The sequence below is a fragment of the Trematomus bernacchii genome, unplaced genomic scaffold (assembly GCF_902827165.1).
Source record: "Trematomus bernacchii unplaced genomic scaffold, fTreBer1.1, whole genome shotgun sequence".
NCBI lineage: Eukaryota > Metazoa > Chordata > Actinopteri > Perciformes > Nototheniidae > Trematomus > Trematomus bernacchii.
Genome location: NW_022987588.1, coordinates 4,488,436 through 4,507,453, shown reverse-complemented (window position 1 = coordinate 4,507,453; position 19,018 = coordinate 4,488,436). Strand labels below are relative to the sequence as shown.

At 41.4% G+C, this 19,018-nt stretch overlaps 1 protein-coding gene across 1 annotated transcript in view; it reads left to right on the top strand.

Annotated features, from left to right (window-relative positions):
• clybl (citrate lyase beta like) overlaps positions 1 to 19,018 on the top strand; it is a 57,318-nt gene that overhangs the window by 10,976 nt on the left and 27,324 nt on the right. The gene's annotated exons all lie outside the window — the stretch shown is intronic.

The following is a 19,018-nucleotide window of genomic DNA, read 5'->3' as shown; positions in this document are numbered from 1 at the left end:
TCTCATATTTACTGTATGTCTGTACATGATGGAACATATTCAAAATGATTATACCCATGTTTATTAAAAATCTTTATTTTAGTGCACTGATGAGTTGGATGTCCTCTGCTGTAAATTCTTTAGCTATTCTTCAAACATGATGAATAACACACCAGGTTTTAAGACTGGAGATGTGGTTCATTTGTTTAGCCAACAGCCATCTCCCCAAGTTTATTAAATCAATAGATTAAAAACATGCCTTGCTGTGATGTTAAAGACTGAAATACAGACATGCACACATAGACACACAAACACAAGCAGCATGGTGAGTTGGTGGATCTTTGATGTATGCCGATTGACAAAGAGACTCCCTCCTATCAAAGGATTACAAATAAACTCCAATGAAAAGACTGATGCACAAAAGGTGGCCTATGTTCTTTCTGTTGTTTGTTTGAAACATAGTCTGTTAGGAATTAGTAGTTTGTGTTTCGGCTTTTGATCTGAGAATACCACATGATGGCTAGTCCTTTTTTCCTTAAATATATAGTGGAATTGGTTTAAAGATGTCCCCCAAGCTTGCATTATAGTGTTTGCTAATGTGCTGTTTTCACCATGAAGACTGGACTATGCAGTGAATCAGACAGCAGTATAGGCCAGACCACAAGCAAATTGTCATGCCTTTTAGTCCCATCTTCGATGATGCGGTACTTCCTCAGGCTTTTGTCTCCGGTTTGGGGCGCAGCTGTCAGGCTAGGTGCTATCCACGCTCCCCTCCCAAAAACCTCAGGCCACGCGCCGCTGCACCCCAAACACTAAATAGGAGCATTAGACACACCATGTTAAGGGCTGCTGGTGTTTGAGCTGTGGCTGTGGGTGCGTGTCTTGTCCCATGGCCAGAGACATGGGCATTATCACAAACACACATTCGCAGCTGCACACCACACTGCAAAAGTACTACTCTTCTCCTTCTGACACAATTGACATATTCTTTTGTGTCAAATGTCCCATTGTCCTATCGCTGACTTCTTTTTTTGTCTGTTGCCCGTTGACCCATCTTTCTGCCTTTAGTTCCCCCCGCCCAGCTACAGATCTGCACTGTGAAAATACCCACAAGGCCTATCTACCCATATGTAGTGTTGCAGACTTTGATTTTGCGCCACCGGCATCACACCTCAGCAGGGTATATCCAAACATGAAAATTAATTCACAGCTAAATGCTGCTATATGCAGTCCGAAGGGTAGCGGAGAGAAGAAATCAAACACAAGTTTACACTGGTGAACAGCCCAAGCATTAGGAAAAGAGAGCCTAAAGGCAGGCAGGAGGCAGTGTTCATTAATGTGCAAAGCAAATGGAACAGACACAACACACACACACCAACACACACACACACACACACACACACACACACACACACACACACACACACACACACACACACACACACACACACACACACACACACACACGTGCGCAATGGTCATTTCAATAGAGGGAAAAGCCCTTTTGATTGCAGTGCATTTCAATGGGCATAACTAATTGACCTAAATAAAATAGATGGAAAATATTCCTGTAGCTGCTTAAAAATCAAGTTATTGAAAAACAGAGAATAAAATCAGCATAATGAGGTGTAATTGTAAACAGAGCTAGCACTCACAGGAGAGCTACATTGATTAGTCTGAAATGAGGAGAAAGTTTGGTTCAAGCTGCTCGCTGTGTTTACCTTAAAGCTTCGGCAGGTCCACCAACTTACCTCAGCACTGTCAGATTTTCACGTTCTCTCAAGTCTTCATTTTTGGCCTTTTAGAGAGTTTTGAGAATTGTAAAGAATAAGAAATGTTTCAGTTTGATGTTTTGACTCTGAAAGTGTTGGGGACTTTGTAGCTATAGCGTCTTTTTAGACTGCCTGTTATGAACTTTAGCTTGAAAGTACTTGGGCATGACTTTGTCTCAGAGCAATGCAAATGGAATTGCCCCCTGATGGTTTGGAATGCACCCAGCTGGCCTTTAAAAGGTGATAATTGGAAAATACAGGATGAAGCCACAGTCAAAGTGGGGACCTTGTGTTAGACGGAGTTAGCCATAGCAAGGATGGAGGACAGAGAACCGGAGAGATGTAGGAAGAAAAAGGAGAGGAAGAATGAAAGACATGCATTTTATTCTATGTTTCTCTTTGTATTTTGATTCCATTGTGAGAAAAATGCAAACATAATCCAGGCTATAAACCTTCATTTGGAGTTTCTTTGCCCAGTAGTAAATGTATGAGCGTGTCGCGTTTAGAATATAGATTATAAACATTTGTAGTACATCTATTTTACAGGTTTTAATTGGCTTACTTTGCATTATGTACATTCAATAAAATGTAAACAATTTAGTGTAAGCAGGTCTGCATGGTGTACTGGTGCGGCCATAACACAGTCGTTTTATTCTAAGTTTCATTTCAGTTCTGGAAGAAGTTGGTGACACCTTTGATTAGTTGCCTTTGTGTGTTATTATTTTTTAAATATAATTTTTCTAAATAAAACACTGCTCTTTAAAATACCCATGTATTGACCACTGGGGGCAGCAGAGGGGCAATGACAGATCTTATATACATTGGATTTGCTTTAAAATTTCCCAGGATACAAAGGCTTTGAAGAAATTCTCTTTAGCATTCACTGCGGGAGCTATTGTGGGAATACTAAAATGCACGTCCCTACTAATTTCTAAAACCTGAAACAGCATTCCTTTTTTTCTCAGGGGAAGGAAGTGTAGTTATAGGTCAGGAAGCATATACAGGAGCTCTTCCCTTTTTTTAAAGGCAACATTCAAAGCATTTTTTCATTCCTCTCCTTATGTTAGCCTAACCTATAGTCTAAGCCTGTGCATCCGGTCTCCATTACCGTGCTCTCTTGTGAGAGAATGTGACAGTGATGAGGCTCTTTTGAAGTCCAGCTTTACTACAGGACCTCTCCAGAGGGACACAGGAGAGAAACTCAGTCAGTTATCTTGTCTTTGTAATCCTCCACATTGAGTTTTAGTCAACATTTCTAATTCGATATTTGTTTTACTTAAACATATGATTCAGACAATCAACTTTTATTTGGTTAAAAATCCAAAGTGTTAAGGAAAAATGTATGTCTTGATTGAAAAGTCTTCATCATGACAATTGATAACATTGATGGTCATTAGGCTGCATTCCAGTCCAAACAGTATGCAGCATGTCAACTGTCATGCCCCGTGTCAATCAGCAGACATTTCCAGCAACAATATGCCAACACCCATTCTGCACTGTGTTCAGGAAACCTTTTACCTACTCCAAATGGAATATTCTTAATGACTTCCTGTACCCGATGCCTATACTGTTGCTATCTGGACTCCAGCAATGGACCAGTTTGAGTGACCTTGACATTGTGTTTCTGTTGTGTTTCAGAATCCCCATTGGGAATAATGTTAGTGCCCACATTCTGGTCAGCCCAGTGCCTTTCATAATATGGTATTACACACACATAAACACTCCTTTGACACAATCAGTGATTTATGCAGTATTTAGCTTTATGTGGAAAGCTTGAGGAGGTTCGCCGAGCATTCATTGTTTTGCCAATTATTTGATGGACAATCAAAAACATACTTTAGCTAGAGATTTACAAGCAATGGGGGGAAAAGGGGTTTACCAGTTCCAACATGATGATTGTTAGTAAATATGTATTTATAGATGTAATTCCATAGTGGACCTAATCCCAATGAATTCCCATAGAAAGGTGTTATTGAAACAGTGCATCACCACATTCAGGTTAGTCTTTTTTTTTTGTTTTACTTTTATTGTCATTACATAGTACAGGTGCTAATAACATTTTTCATTTTCATTTAATCGTTTATTTGAACCGGGACAGTGCACATTAATGAACATTTTAAACAAAATAATGCTTTTAAATGTAAATTAGCCGGATTTGAGCTTTGAGCTAATTTCCATCCGTAGTCCCGTCACATACAACATTTATGAACATAACATTTATATACATGGCAAACAGAAATACATGATATGCTAAACAAAACGGTTTCTCTGCATTTGACCCATCCTAGTGTTAGGATCAGTGGGCTGCCATTATTATGTACAGTGTAGGGAACGGTGCCTTGCTCAGGGACACCTCGGTAGCACTTGGTCTTACCGGGACTTGAACTGGCGACCTTCCAATTGCAAAGCCAAGTCCCTATGGACTTCGCCACCACCGCCCTAATATATTATCTTTAAGTGTGTATAAAGTGTAGGTGCCTTTTTAAATGTTATAGGCCTAGTGGGAACAAGATACACATGAAACATGAATGTACCTTCTTGAGAAACCTGTCTTTGACAAAGTGCAAGGTTTTTGTGATAGCTTTACTTATGGAACTTAAAAAGGTAGGGTTACTTGTGTAAATGAGACTGAACATGTATACATGCAACTGTTGTATAATCTGTAGTAACACATCTTCTAAAAGCCACAACATATTGGAGGCTTAAATACATAGTTTCAGTATGGTCCTGGATTTCGTAGGTGGCAAACAAGTTGACACGTATGACATTGAGTTTCCATGATCCTCCCAGTAGGGAAGGAAGGGGCACGGGTCAATGTCCAACACCACCCACACCACACCCTTAATGGAGAAATAGGGCTGAGTAGGGTCCTGCTCTTTCGTTGTCACTTTCCACAAAGTGGTGCCGTCTGTGTTTATGTTTCGGAATGTTTCATCTACTAACACGTGATTAGATTTGCCGTCAGCTGTTACAGAAAGTACAACATTATCACACACTAGATTCATCATTACATCAACCATCTGTAAACCTTTGGCAATTTTAGAACTAACACACTGTAACTCATGAAATGGACTCTTTGTTTGTAGTGTGGAAAACAAAAGTTTAGCTATCTCTTAAGAATATACACATAAAACCCAATACTGGATTAAATCAACATTTCTCTGCTGTTAACATACTGGTTGAGAGGCCCAGAGGACAGTGCACATACCTAGCCTAGTGTTATTCCAGTAATTATATGTTTGGTTTGGGTCATGTATCCAGTGACATTGGCTGCAAAACGTTTTTGTTATTTTCCCAGAAAATAAATACATTTCTGTCGCTGTGAATAGTTTGGCACACCTTATCTGGCCCAGGTCTAAAGCCCAAGGCAGCATGGTTTGGTACATTTCAAATGCAGCATTATCTGAATGGCTTCTTGATTGCATTACATTGTGTCGGTGTTGTGTAGCTCTGTCTCAATGCGAAGACTCAGGGCAGTAGATATTACATTTGACTTGGCGTTTTGACAATTTCATAAAAATAATCTGACTCAAATATGCGGGTGCCAAAGAATCAGAATCAGAAACAGGTTTATTACCAGGTAGGTTTACACTTACGAGGAATTTGACTAGGTGTCGTGGTGCATACATAAAAGTAAAACAACAATTCAAACACAGATAGAGAACTAGAAAAAATAGAAAAAATAATTAATAAATATAACAGTATTTACATTGCAATGGAATGGAATAAACATGAATAAAATATGGAATAAAAAAAGAATTGGCAGGAATAAGAAAAGTAAACAGATATTGTTGTACATTGTGTGCATTTAATGTAATGCATAGAGTCTATGATGTGGCTGAGGTAAAGTGTCAGTGGGGGGGGGCGGGCCTTATTGATGAGGCCTGTAGCAGAGGGGAAGAAACTGTTCAGGTGGCGAGGTTCCCTTATTCAAAGTTGTGTATGTCTTCAACTAAACCTTAAAGGTAGGGTAGGTAAGTTTGAGAAACCGGCTAGAGATCGCTAGAATTTGAAAATACACAACCGGAGAAAATCTGCCACTTCCTTACAGAGCCCCTCCTCCAACACACACGAACGCGCACATGACCAATGAGGGCACGAGATAAGTTTGTGCACAGATGGAAGGCTGACAGGCAGGTAGGCCATCCAGTTATTTTAGCCGGGCCGGCTAAAATGATTGGTCGTACTTTTTACAGTATTACGGCTTCCACAGATGAAATGGATTTTTTGTCAAAGCACTTAAGATATTCATTGCTATCGGGATGTTAAGAGCATTCCATGGAAGATAACAAAAAGTGTATCTCGAGCCAGTTTCTCAAACTTACCTACCCTACCTTTAAACTCACATATTGTCTGGCAATATTCTTTGTCAGCTAAGATAAAAGGTCTGGTTACATATGCTTTACTGTATTTGTAGCATTATCACAGGACTCAACCCTGTGGAATACTGGAACACCATGAAATGAAGGCGGTGTTTGTGGAGCGCTTGCACTTTCATGGGGCTCTCTGACATCAGTGGCTGTGTTGCGGTTAAAGCCTGTACAAGAATTCTCTCCATGTGGTGCACAACACCCGCAGCACACTGAGCTCCGACACTCTGACAATCCCAGTTTCCTATTTGCATCACAGCTTTAGCTACAGGAAATGTGTTGTTGATTTAATGATGTGGCTGTGTGTAGGCCTGTTGTGGAGATGTCTTGCTGTACTTTTTTTCTCTTATTTAATTAATAAAGCCATAACAAGTTAATAGTGAGGAACCAAGTTTACACGACTTAATAGTTAAATTACTGTTGTCAAGCAATTTCGTGGTTTAACATTTGATATGGGTGGGTGAAAGAAGGGGATAAGAAATAGGTGAGTAATCCCCTACCTGCTTATTTCTTCAAATGTGCGTATAACTGCCAACAAAATCATGTTGACGCCGGTGTAGTTGAGAGTTAATTCAGAATGTGTCGGCATGCCTCGTAATGTAAGATCTCTTGGACTGACTGGAAGGGCTTTCAGCTTACAATCTTGTTTTATGTGGGGTGTGGGGAGGGGCTGTGGGCTGCTATGGGGGGTTGTGGCCTATATAATACTTCCATGGTTTTGGCAGTCAGATTTTCAAGAAACTTCCTGGTGTGTCAGGATCAATCGGGCCTAAGCCAGTCTTAATTAAAAGCTTGGGGCTGGGCAGAAGTCGAGGGCAAAAGGCATCCCCGTTGGTTGAAAGAATGAAGCGTCTGTCATTACTACACTATAGGGAGCATCAGCTTTATTACTTAAAATCGCTCTTTAAAAAGTCTTACCGTTCAATAACGACTCATTCAAACATGGTTTAAATGAGTCTTTGTTTTCCCCCAATAGAACATATTGGGAAAAAGCAGTGCTATGGTTGAAAGCCATTCTACTCTATTGTTTTGGGGTCATTTTATTAACCTCAAGAACATGACAAAACGATGTGTTAAAGCCAAGTCATTTTTTGTTACTTTATTCGCCATCTTGGATATTACTCTGCCATCTTGATACTCACTAAATCAGCAGTTTTAACACATTTGTATGCAAACTTCTATTAAGAAGTTGTGAAGAGGCAGAGTTGATCTCAACATTCAAACATGAAAGAGGGCTAATGCTTATTCTTTTTTTGAGAAATATTCATCCAGCCAGAATTAAAATATTTGTTTTACTTGAGTTTTGTAAAAATATTTTTAAAAAACATGTTGCAGTACATCATCTTGCAGCCATTTGTAATGCATCTGGTCCCTTCCTTTCACTGCTTGTTGACTATTATATTGAAACAAGAGTTTTAGAAGTTTACTGAGCTATTTTGATGTTTGATTAACGGAGTATGTTATACTTTTCTTGGTTACTGAGGCAGTGCACAAGTTTAAAACGGATGCAGTTGCTTTAAAAGAGATGCAGTTATCATTTTCAACCACTTGGGGGCACAGGCAACTAACAGGGAAGAGTAGCTATGAGCTGGGGTGTGAATGTTATGTTTGAGTTCATTAATTAAATGGAATATGATCCAAAAGACTGTACTCACTTTTGACACATCGTGTACCACAAGAGAGAAAATAAGACAAATACCACAGATGTCCCTTTTTTCTCTGTCCTGTTTTTCTCTGGTTGTTTCCCTCCAAACGTCAGACGCCTTAGTATGTTTTGGTCTCCTGAGTGGATCTTTCCAGTACACCCATCTGTCAGAGTTTTTTTTTCTGGGGTCCGAGGAGGGGTACGGGGGCGTGTTTGTGTCTGGGCCCTGTTGGGTGGATGGGTGGGGGCAGGAGATCAGACGCAGTACATATCACATCGCAGGCCAAATATCCTAATAGTCTGATGTACCATCTGATCTACTGTCCCTGTCATATCCTTATCCAGGGCTCACACAGGCACGCCCCAGCCCAGATTCTCCCATCTAGTGCGATTTGAAAGACCATTTTTCAGCTTGCCCATGCAACCATGCGTGCCCATTTCTTGTTTTCTCTGCCTCTACTTCAGACTTAATCAATGCAATTGCTTTGACCTTTAGCGATCCCCCTTCACTGCATGCACCTACTCTTCCCAATTTTTATCTTACCCCCCCCAGAGGACCCTTGACACCTGTAGAGTAAACCAGGGCATGTTTAAAATCTAAAACATAGTTGAGTTGATTTATGCAAGGGAAGCATCCTCAAAATGGACTAATACTTTTTATTGCCTCCTGTTTAGTGGCTCTCCCATGAATTTAGTGTGTAACAGCAGTTGGTTTTTCTTGGATAATAAGCCTAATGGGAGTGGTTTTCCATCCAGAAGCAACATTAAACATCGTGTAAATGCGAGGTGGCACCATTTGTGAATACGCTTGTTCTCACCTGCAGTACTAATACTGTTAATGCATTCATATCATGGAGGGTTATGTAACCGTGCTAGCTGAGATGGAAAGCACAGCCACCTTGCCAGTCGTAATGCATTCAGGCGCCACAGTGTCAGATGGCCCCGGTGATCCAGGGGGCTCAAGATGGCAATGCTGTTTTACAGTCCGGATGTGTGTGTCTGTGTGCAGGCCAGAATATGTGTGTATGTGCTGCAGTGTTTGTTAGATTAGGCAGGGATGTGTGTATCCATATGGTTATGTGGCAACACATTAGAATTGTTCTGGCCGTGAGCCAATTGAATGTAATAGCCATGATTCTGTGTGTGTGTGTCTTTTTATATGAACCCTTTCTGACCTTTTGTGTGTTTTTTTTGTATATGGAGTTCACAGGATGCCAATTTAGGTCATATAACCAGTGGTTGGTCTTGTGACAATGTGGTCAGTCTGTATCAAGCAGCCAAAGGTGTGTGTTGGAATATTTTGTGTCAGGAGTAGATGGGTCCAGTTTATGTGTTGCTCTTTGCTTTGCCATTGGTTGAGAGTCAGCTCAAAGGTAAACACAGATCAACCCTCCTGGCTCCCTGTCCCTCCTGCTCTCTTCCTCCCTCTGCTTCCACTTTAAACCGACTCGGTGACATGAGTTGTGGAGAAAGCTCCCCACCTCTCCTCCTCCTCCTTTTCTTCCATGCACTGTAATCCTGACACCCAAAACCGCCCCTCAGAGAACAAGTGTCAGCATCAGAATAGAGCGTGTGTGAATAGTGTGTCAGCTGCCCCTTTTTTTTCCCCCTCTGGTTAGCATGTAAGAGAGTGCTAATGTTGATGGAGGTGACGATTAACTACACAATGATCACAGTGATGGTGTTTGTACCGCCGCCTCGCAGCCTTGCTAAAGAGATAAGTGACTGATCTCAACTCGACTGGGACTCTGCAGATGACAGATAAGCACATAAAGGGACAGATACTTTTTGCTGAACACACTGTAAGCTTGCCTACCAGATGTTCTGCAAGCGTTATGCTTTGATTTGACTTGCTAATATCAGCAGCCTATTTATAGTTCTTGAATCCCTAATAGAGGCCTCATCTTATATTTTTAAGGTGATGATGTGAACATAAGTTGATCTGTCAAATGTTGCTTTTTGAAATTTAGATTACAACTGTTATGCCACTACAGGGCTGCATTTCCATTTGAAACAAGTCAAGTGATATGTGCCACGGTAAGCACAGAAGTGCACACATTCGCTGCTTCTGCTGCCGTCTTCTTTGCCAGGCACCCGTGGCTGACTGTAAAAAGAGAAAACAGGGGAACTGTTTTTGAGACACAACCTGAGATATTGACCACCTCCCCCACTGTCAAGTTGTGAAACAGCCCAAAGATATTTGCATGAAATAAATGAGAATCTCTCTCACGTCCAGCCCTGCCACGGCCAAAGGTTTACTGTCACAGATGCATGCTCCATCTGGCCCCTCATCTCCACTTTATCTCTTCATACACACCATTCTTCCTGCTTGATTTACAGATGGTATTGTTTCAGGTTCCAAATGATGATCTTGTGGTGTTAAACAAAGAATAAAAAACATTAAGATGAATGTAATGTTTTTCATGATGCCAGATTTGAGCTGTCCTAGCATCAACAAAGTCAGTCATACCTCTTTGTTTGTCCTGATTTGGATTTCAGGGAGCACAGGGTTGAAGGGGGTCAAGTGGTCCTCGATCCTGAGCAAACATGGACATGGTGACAGCCATTGGGACAACAAACCTCCACGAGAACCAGGCTGTCCTGCCAACATTCTCCCCGCCTCTCCACTACCAGCACCACCCCCCTCAGCCCAGGACTGTGATCCTACATAGGCAGCATAATGAAGCCATATAAGCCTGTTATTTGCTGCTTTACGGCTTGTTTTATGAAGGTGAGCTGACAAGCAGCTCCCAGAATGGTTCCTGTCACTTTAACAGACGGCATTACCAAGAGAAAAGGAGCGCTGGGGAGGGAGGGCAGGGCCGGCTTGAGAATGGGCCGGGGACTTTATGTTAGCCCTGCCAGGGCTTTGATGGGTAGAGGTCTGGCTGCAGGCTATCACTGTTACATTTTACGTCTTCCACCTTTTGTGAGGGGGACATTATTGACGTTTGACCTATGTTCTTATTCCCACATCCTCTTCACTAATCAATTACCACATCGATCCATTAATCAGACAGGGTGATGGCCAGTGAAAGGCCCCTGGGTATGTGTGAAGAATTGTGGGATAGGCCTCAGGCTATCGTGGAGGAGGGCCTTCACCTGTGGAGCGCACTGTTCAGCATTTGGCTTACAACAAGTAGTCATGGTTGTTACTTTAGAAGCATCTAGGTTCTTTATGTAAGAGAAATATGTTCTTCTCTATATGCAATGAGTAAGATGTAATTGTGTGACCAATTATTTATCAATGTAAGGGAAATAAAGCTGACTATCTTCAATTCTTCTCCTTGGTGCAAACAGCATGATGGATGGATTTTAATTAGTTGAGCCTAGCCTTGCATCCAACACACATTTAAAATAGATATTTATTTCCTTTTAACACGAAATAAAATACAAAGTTGTTTCCAGCCTAGAGGCCAACCGGGTGTAAATCTGCAGGAAGTTATCTTATTAACGGAGCATTATTTAAAAAGGACTTGTGATTTATTGGCACAAATATCAGCGGCCATAGCACTGTCACAAAAAACAAGCTGTGAATGAGAGCAAACATGTTTTTGTCCGTCTGACTGTTTCCATGGAGGTTAGGCAGTGGCATAATTGTGTTTAGGGCAGAAAACAGAAACAGATCAGACACACAGACGGCCAAACAAATCAAAACGGAAGCTGCGGGAGCGGAACCCACCATGCTTTGATTAGGTTTGGGTTTGGTGTTTCAGACTAAAGCCATCACCCCAGTCTCTCTCTGCCCTTGCCAAGTTGCTTGCCAAAACGGTGAAAGATTTTGGAAAGAAAGTTTGAGAGAGAAAAGCTGTGGGCTGTTTTAGTCCAACCCCCCATCAGACTGACCAGGGTCTAACCGACAGTCACCCAGCCCTTGTGGGTTTAGTGAATTGAGAAGACACTTCTTGTGTGGATTTTTCAATTCTTCAACATGTCATTTGGCCCGGGAGTGCTATTGTCCCCTGGCCCTTTTTACCCTGCTCCTTCTGCCGAGACGAGTCGTGTCATCCCCTCGTGATCAGCACTTTTGTTGCCTTTGTTTTTGGCCCTACCTCAGAAGTCCATCTTGTCTTTTATGTCCCTGCCTTTCATGCATAAGGGAACAGTTGTGGCCTGTTGTGGGGCTGTTCCACTGCATTTCCACCAGTGGGGTTTCCTTTCATTCTCTTCAAAGTACTACAATGGGGCTCTGAAGGCCTGAATGGCCAATGCAGAGTGCACAATCCTACAGAGCCCGCTCATTTTGATTTGCCAGAGTCAATAAAAATGCTAAGTTAAAAGCTAACCCCCTTATGCCCTCCTCAAATGGAGCAACTTGTTTGACCTCCCCTCTCAATTAACTTTTAATGATAAATTCATTGATTTTCTTTTGTTTTTTTTGTTTTACGTTCAACTAAAGTGTATTGTTCTGCACACATTTAGTGTTATATTCTATTAATCATTAGTTTATTTCTGTATTACACTTTGTGTGTGTATATGCAGCATGAACTACTTAATTATCAATGCTTACTTGAATTCATCTATCGATTGGTCTATGACACACAGACAAGGAAACGGAGAGAGCTGGACAGATGGCTAACATACAACATATTACCATATATCTTTTACATTCTGACTTTTCCCTGTCCTGAGACCTAGATAAAGACATCTCAGTTCTTCTGTAAGAGTGGGATTTAACTAGTTCTATGTTGAGGGAAAAGAAAGTCTGCAGACGTCTCTTGGCATTACGGCAGAGGCCTTGCATAAAAGCATTGTGTGCCGATTTGTGAGCTGGGAGAAAGCCGGGGACTTTGAGAAGGATTACAGGTAGGCAGACATTGGCTGCTGAAGATAACCGCCATGACTTCATCCTCATTGTGTAGATTAAGGCATAAAACCCAAACTAATGAGACCGGAAAGGGGAAGAAGACAGGGAAGGGAGGAGGAGTAAGGGGTATTGTCGATGCTAAGGGACATCCTTGTCACTTGAATTAAAGCGAGAAAAAGAAGATGTGGGTCCAAAGGTGATAGTATGTGAGGAAGTGACATTACAAGAAATGGATGCTCCAATCGCTGCCAAAATGAAATGCTTAATTTAGTTAAATAGCAGAAAACTTTGGTAATTATCTCTCCCACTACATAGGAGCATTGCATTTTTGATCATGTCGCTTTCATAACTGCTCAGGGCAAATTGAATATCTGGTGTTGTTTTTAAATCAGTAGTTGTATTGTTAGCACAATACATTTAATTTAGAAATAAAGCAAGCCGGTCCAGTATACTTTTGTCTGAGATACCAGCCCCCCCCCATCTGATCTGGAGGAGGGCGGATTGCTCATCCCGCGCTCCAACTTGCTGCAGGGCAATCAAAGAAAGCAGGGGGCAGAGAAGAGAAAAAGTAGAACAAAAGACTTTCTTTCCTTCCCCTGTCTTGGGTGTCTCTGGTTAATTTTTCAGCATCTGTCTGCCTTCCAATTGTGTCCTCATACCTGAGGCAGTGTGGAGAAAAAGCCTCCACACATACAGCATCATGCTGAGAGCAGGGCCGTGCTCGGGGAGTGTTTCAGCTCTCTTCTTCATTCTAAAAAACACAAACATGTCAGACAGGCAGGTGGACATGAAGCTAGGTAAATATTGATGACTTTTTGACCATTTTATTTCCCACCCGCAGACAGCTTTCTGCAGAAGGAGGGCCTGTTTATCCTTCAGGAACATCGATTTCCTCCCTACTCTTTATTCATCTTCATTTTCACCAAATGTAATCTGGAATCTTAATCACCACATACCACAGAATGTAGTATCCATATTAAGGAGTAGCTGATTATTGTGGGGTGGAAACACAGATTTTTGTATTTTGTGCATTTTAGACACAGCTTCTGCCCGCACCACCATGCTGGAGATAATTGTGGAAATCTACATATTGAGAGGGAGGCTGTCGTCGGGGTCTGTTTTGGAGTGGGGCTCTTGTTATCTTCTATAATTCATATGGTAAGATGAATATTACCACCTGAATTAGGCTATTATGCTGCCAGGTGGAGGCCAGTAGAGTTACAGGAAATAGTGATCATCATGTCATCATAATGAAGCAATTACTACAGGCTATTCATAATACAATATTGAGAACCAGACTGCAATCAGCAGTGGCTAGATATTATGACATAGATCTTGTGTCAAGTTGAATATTTATTAAGATCTAATATACCCTTCCTTCCTGTTACTTTCCATCAGAAATAATGCTGTACAATGCAGCCAAAGTGTGTAGTTTTTAGTATGTGATGTTTTTTTTTAATCATTCTCGTACAAGTGCCCTGCCTTGAACTTAAGAAACCAAAGCTATCTCTGCAATATTGATAAGATTTGTCAGGCAAGAATACAACATCTTGTATTTTACATTGCAAACTGCATCAAAATCCACCACAAAAAAGGCTCCCATCCTAGAACTCCTCAAAAATCGACATTTTGTGAAATATTTTAGCCCACATCGCCATATAATGTGCAAGATGGAAATCTTCAATCCCACTGTAATCGAATAATAAACAATCTTTTTTCTTCTTCAGCGAAATCATTCAACTAAAAGCATTTTTTCTAACTGATGATATGAACTTAAAGTGCACCTATCATGCTATTTCTAGGCAATAGCATAGGTATATAAAAAACATGTCTATGAAGTGTTTTGCTCAAAATATCAAACAGATCACCCATTCTAGCCATGCCTCATATCCCTCTATTTCCCTTCCTGTTTCAAAAGTGCTGATTTGGGGTATAAAGCTTTAAAAAAAAAGAAAAAGTGATAAAAATAAAGAGGAGGGGCTGAGCTCATACGGGACCCGGCAGCTACCGTCTAAACTAAATACTGCCGTGATGAAACGCCATATCATGGATTATCAAGGATTATTTCTGAAACAGTATGGAGCTCAAAGGCTTTCTCTCTTGCCGGTTATACCACAAGGTGAGTTCCTTTTTATTTCCTGCTTCTTCACACACATGCTCTCCAGTACAGGTTAGCTCTGAGTGTTAGCGATGCTAATGTAAACATGCACCGACCATATTACGTCCAAAACAGTCGGGCATTGTTTCTGATAGGCCCGTGGGTGTAAAGCCAGCCTACATTTCCGATATTACGTCATATCGGACGCAAATCTGGATCAGCTCCGTTGTAGCCCCGTTTTTAGAGATTTGGGTACGGAGGAAAAGAGAGAGGGTTTTATTTTCTGATGCTGCGTGAGTTCCCCGACACACCGGGGACACATATTTATGTATAAAAGACATCAAAAAGTGCATTTTGCATGATAGGTCCCCTTTAAATGTAACTATACACACAGATCAATTTATTTTTGGTTACATTCTGATTCCCTTGAGGCTCTGTACTCTACTGTACAGGGTTTCATCACCACACCAATGTTGTGCTTATGTGTTTTCTAAAATGACTGATACTGAATTGCTGAAAATGTTCACAGACCCCCCACATGCCAGAAGCATGTATTGATGTTAAAATGCCAGATACATACACAGTATGCCATTTCTTAGGACTTAGGAAATAGCATAGTCACTGTTACCTTGAGGAATATTAGTGCACCTGTCTGGATTACATGACAGGGGATTTCAGAGATAACAAGATGAAACTTGGGGAAACAGGAGCTGAATGTGGAAAATGTACAACAGTGACTGTGTGAGAGCGGGAAGATAAGATATGTAGTTCAAGGATGTGTGGTTCAAGGTGGATTTACTGTAGTTGGACACTACAGAGAACCGTACGGTGAGAGTCAGATCATCAGACGGTATTCTGTTGGATTGAAGATCAGTAGATTTTAAACCAGCTCACTTCTTTGTTAAGATACACTCAGATGTTGGAATAAGACGGTACACAAATCTGCTCGGCTAGATTGGAGAAGTTTGTTGTTTATGATAATAACTTGCTAATAAAGCAGCTTCAATACTGTACTTTTGGCTTTGCAATAATCATGACCCATGTTGAGGCTAACAAAATGCTCACTACACTCCACCCCCTGTCCTCAGCTTCCTCCTTCTAATGCCATTGGGCCTTGTCTACTGCAGCCTCTCTGCTAATGAGAACCAGTCCTATCCAGCACCATATAAACCCACTAACACACACTTACCTCTGATCTCAGACCAGTAAACATAGTCGCTGTGGCCATGTCTCACCACTTTACAGCTGCTAATTTAACCACACAACCCTGTGTTATCATAACCTTTCATGTAAAGGAAGGAAGGTAGAGGGAAAAACATGGGTGCATATGGTACTTTGGGGACTGTTAAATGTATAGAACACAAGAATTTAGTGATCTAATGATGATATGTCCACCACATGTAGGATGTTGTGAATAAAAAAAAAAGTGTGTGTGTGTGTGTGTGTGTGTGTGTGTGTGTGTGTGTGTGTGTGTGTGTGTGTGTGTGTGTGTGTGTGTGTGTGTGTGTGTGTGTGTGTGTGTGTGTGTGTGTGTGTGTGTGTGTGTGTGTGTGTGTGTGTGTGTGTGTGTGTGTGTGTGTGTGTGTGTGTGTGTGTGTGTGTGTGTGTGTGTGTGTGTGTGTGTGTGTGTGTGTGTGTGTGTGTGTGTGTGTGTGTGTGTGTGTGTGTGTGTGTGTGTGTGTGTGTGTGTGTGTGTGTGTGTGTGTGTGTGTGTGTGTGTGTGTGTGTGTGTGTGTGTGTGTGTGTGTGTGTGTGTGTGTGTGTGTGTGTGTGTGTGTGTGTGTGTGTGTGTGTGTGTGTGTGTGTGTGTGTGTGTGTGTGTGTGTGTGTGTGTGTGCCATCGACACCGGAAAGTGTCTGTTCACACGAGACAGCTCCGTTTCGCTGGGAAAGCTGCAGTACATATGCCGAGCCTGTACGTGGCGCTGTAACTTCCTCCACCAAAAGCAGCGAAGAAGACCCCGGACCATGGTTGCCCTTCTGTTTATTCTCCGCGGTGGACGGCGTGTTCTCCTGCTGTATATCTCTCCGGTAGTCCACCTGCAGATGAAAAACACCCACCTCTCCGCCTCCTCCAAGGGGCGAGGGAACCGTGCGGCAGAGTTTCCATTAAAAAAAAATTTCGCCGGTCAACATGTCCGTTAAAGTTGAAATCTTCCGTACAAAATTAGAAAAGTGCCGGTCAGAGGTCTTCTTTGTTATTTATTGAGCTTTAAAAAAAAAAATGATAACGACTCTGTATAATAATATGAGAATAATAAACGAACGGAGCCTCTCTTTTCCTCCCCCTCTTCTGACAGCCCAGCAGCTGATCACAGGAGACTGGGGAGAGGGAGGCGGGGCTATTTCATCGTTATCAGAAAATGATCGTATAGAGGCGATTACACGGAGCCGTTTGACCCCCCAGAGCGTTCCGTATGCCATTCTATCCACCTCGGGACCCGTTATCGTTACCGTAGTCGTTTACTGCCATATTCTGTCGTCCTAGTGTGGCCGAACGGTCTATATGACACAAAACTGTAACGGAAACTACCGTATGCGTCCTCGTGGGGCCGACGCCTTAATTGTGAAACCCTAATGCTAAAACAACACAAGATTAAACAAGATAAAAGTAAATAAACTGATGTGGTTACATTTGGTTTGGAAAATGACACAGTTGTTTTGAGTTATTATGGCTATGTTTCAGCATCTCACAATTGTGTCTCTAATGATGGTTAACTCGAAATTTGGATTTTATACTGTTTCTTGAAGGAGAATAAAGTTTTTGTTATGCCTTTGGCATTCATTTGAAAACTCAGAATGAGCTGAATTGTTAGATTTTTACTCCTGACATGCCAGTTTATTTTAGGATGAGACCTCCTGTGAGCTACACAAGAAAAATGTAGAAAGCACAGTCAAATTATGGGGAACATTTTTCATCCCTGTTATCAACCTTTTGCTTTTGACTCCAGCCAACATCAAGGCACTTCCACTCGACTACTTAATTTCTCATAATATATTTGTCTCGAAGCTGGTCAGAATAGTTCTTTTTATAATTATTTTCTGAGTGATTTGCACATAATAGACTAATATAATGTAAGTCTCAACACCCCCCTTGTCCCCTACCACTCAACCCTTCCACCTCCATCCTATTACCCTTGTTGTAATGGTTTACAATATGCCCTATAGTATTAGAGCCCAACCTTTGCAATATTTTCTCCCTAAAGCTTTTGTGAGTCTGTCTCTGTAGGCTCTTTGTACCTGGAAGCACTAAAGTGCTGGAAGCAACCTGGATTGGTTTGAACTGCCTGCGACAACCGCTCCATCTCAGCACAGATTAGGCCTGATTGGGACTGGAGGGCATGTGGAAGCGGAGTTGACAGGATTAAGTGGCCATTGAAGTGACTTTTGCTCCTTTTTCGAGTGCAGAAGAGAATAATTCAGCCCCCCTTTTCAGCAGAAAGAGTAGCCCCCTTCTTCCTTAGGCTAAGAAGGACACTAATTACAAATATGATCCCTCGAAGGGCTTCTGATACCCAGCGAGAGTTGGTGGTGGGAGAAGCTGATTCTCGCTGTAATTGGATCATTCTGATCCCAACATTTAGCCATTTATAAGGGCAAGTTGTTTCAGAAGCTTGATTAACGGAGCAAATAATTAAAACTTGTGTGCAGTAATTGTGATTATTATAGGTCGGAGATTTGATGATGAGCATGGCAACAACTGGTCAGCCTGGTATTTCATTGTGTGGCAATCCAAGTAAATATTGTTCATGCTGTTAAGCTGGAAAACATGAACTTAATTCACGTTTTGCTGCGGCACACAGTAGCTCAGTCAGTGCATCTAAAAAAACACAATGGCCGTCAGACACTTTGTTGCCACATTTTTTAACTAATATTTCACAATCAAATAAAAAAAATTGAGGATCTTTTCAATTTTATAATTACCTTGGAAATGAGAATTATGTATATAAACGGTCTATGATACCGTTATCATAGACCGTTTAAAAACATATTTAAACATATTTAAAAACATATTTTGATTTTATTTTACGTGGCTAAATTGTACATGGCTTATTTACCTCATATTGTAAGATGTTTGTGAAGCATATTACACTTTTATTTTATTGTATTATTGAAATAGCCAACATGTTCCTTTTTAACACAGTCTCTGTTTTCCCTAAACTTAAATGTTTCTATGACTCAGCTCCAACCACCCCTACTCTTTCACTTCCTGCCTGCCCAGATATTCAGCAGTCTGGCAACATTAGCATATGAGTGGCTCAGTGTTTGGGTGAGTTTGTTCTCAACAAAGGGAGCCAAAGCACAGGTCAACGTGTCTCATTCACTTCAATAGACAGCTGAAGGGCA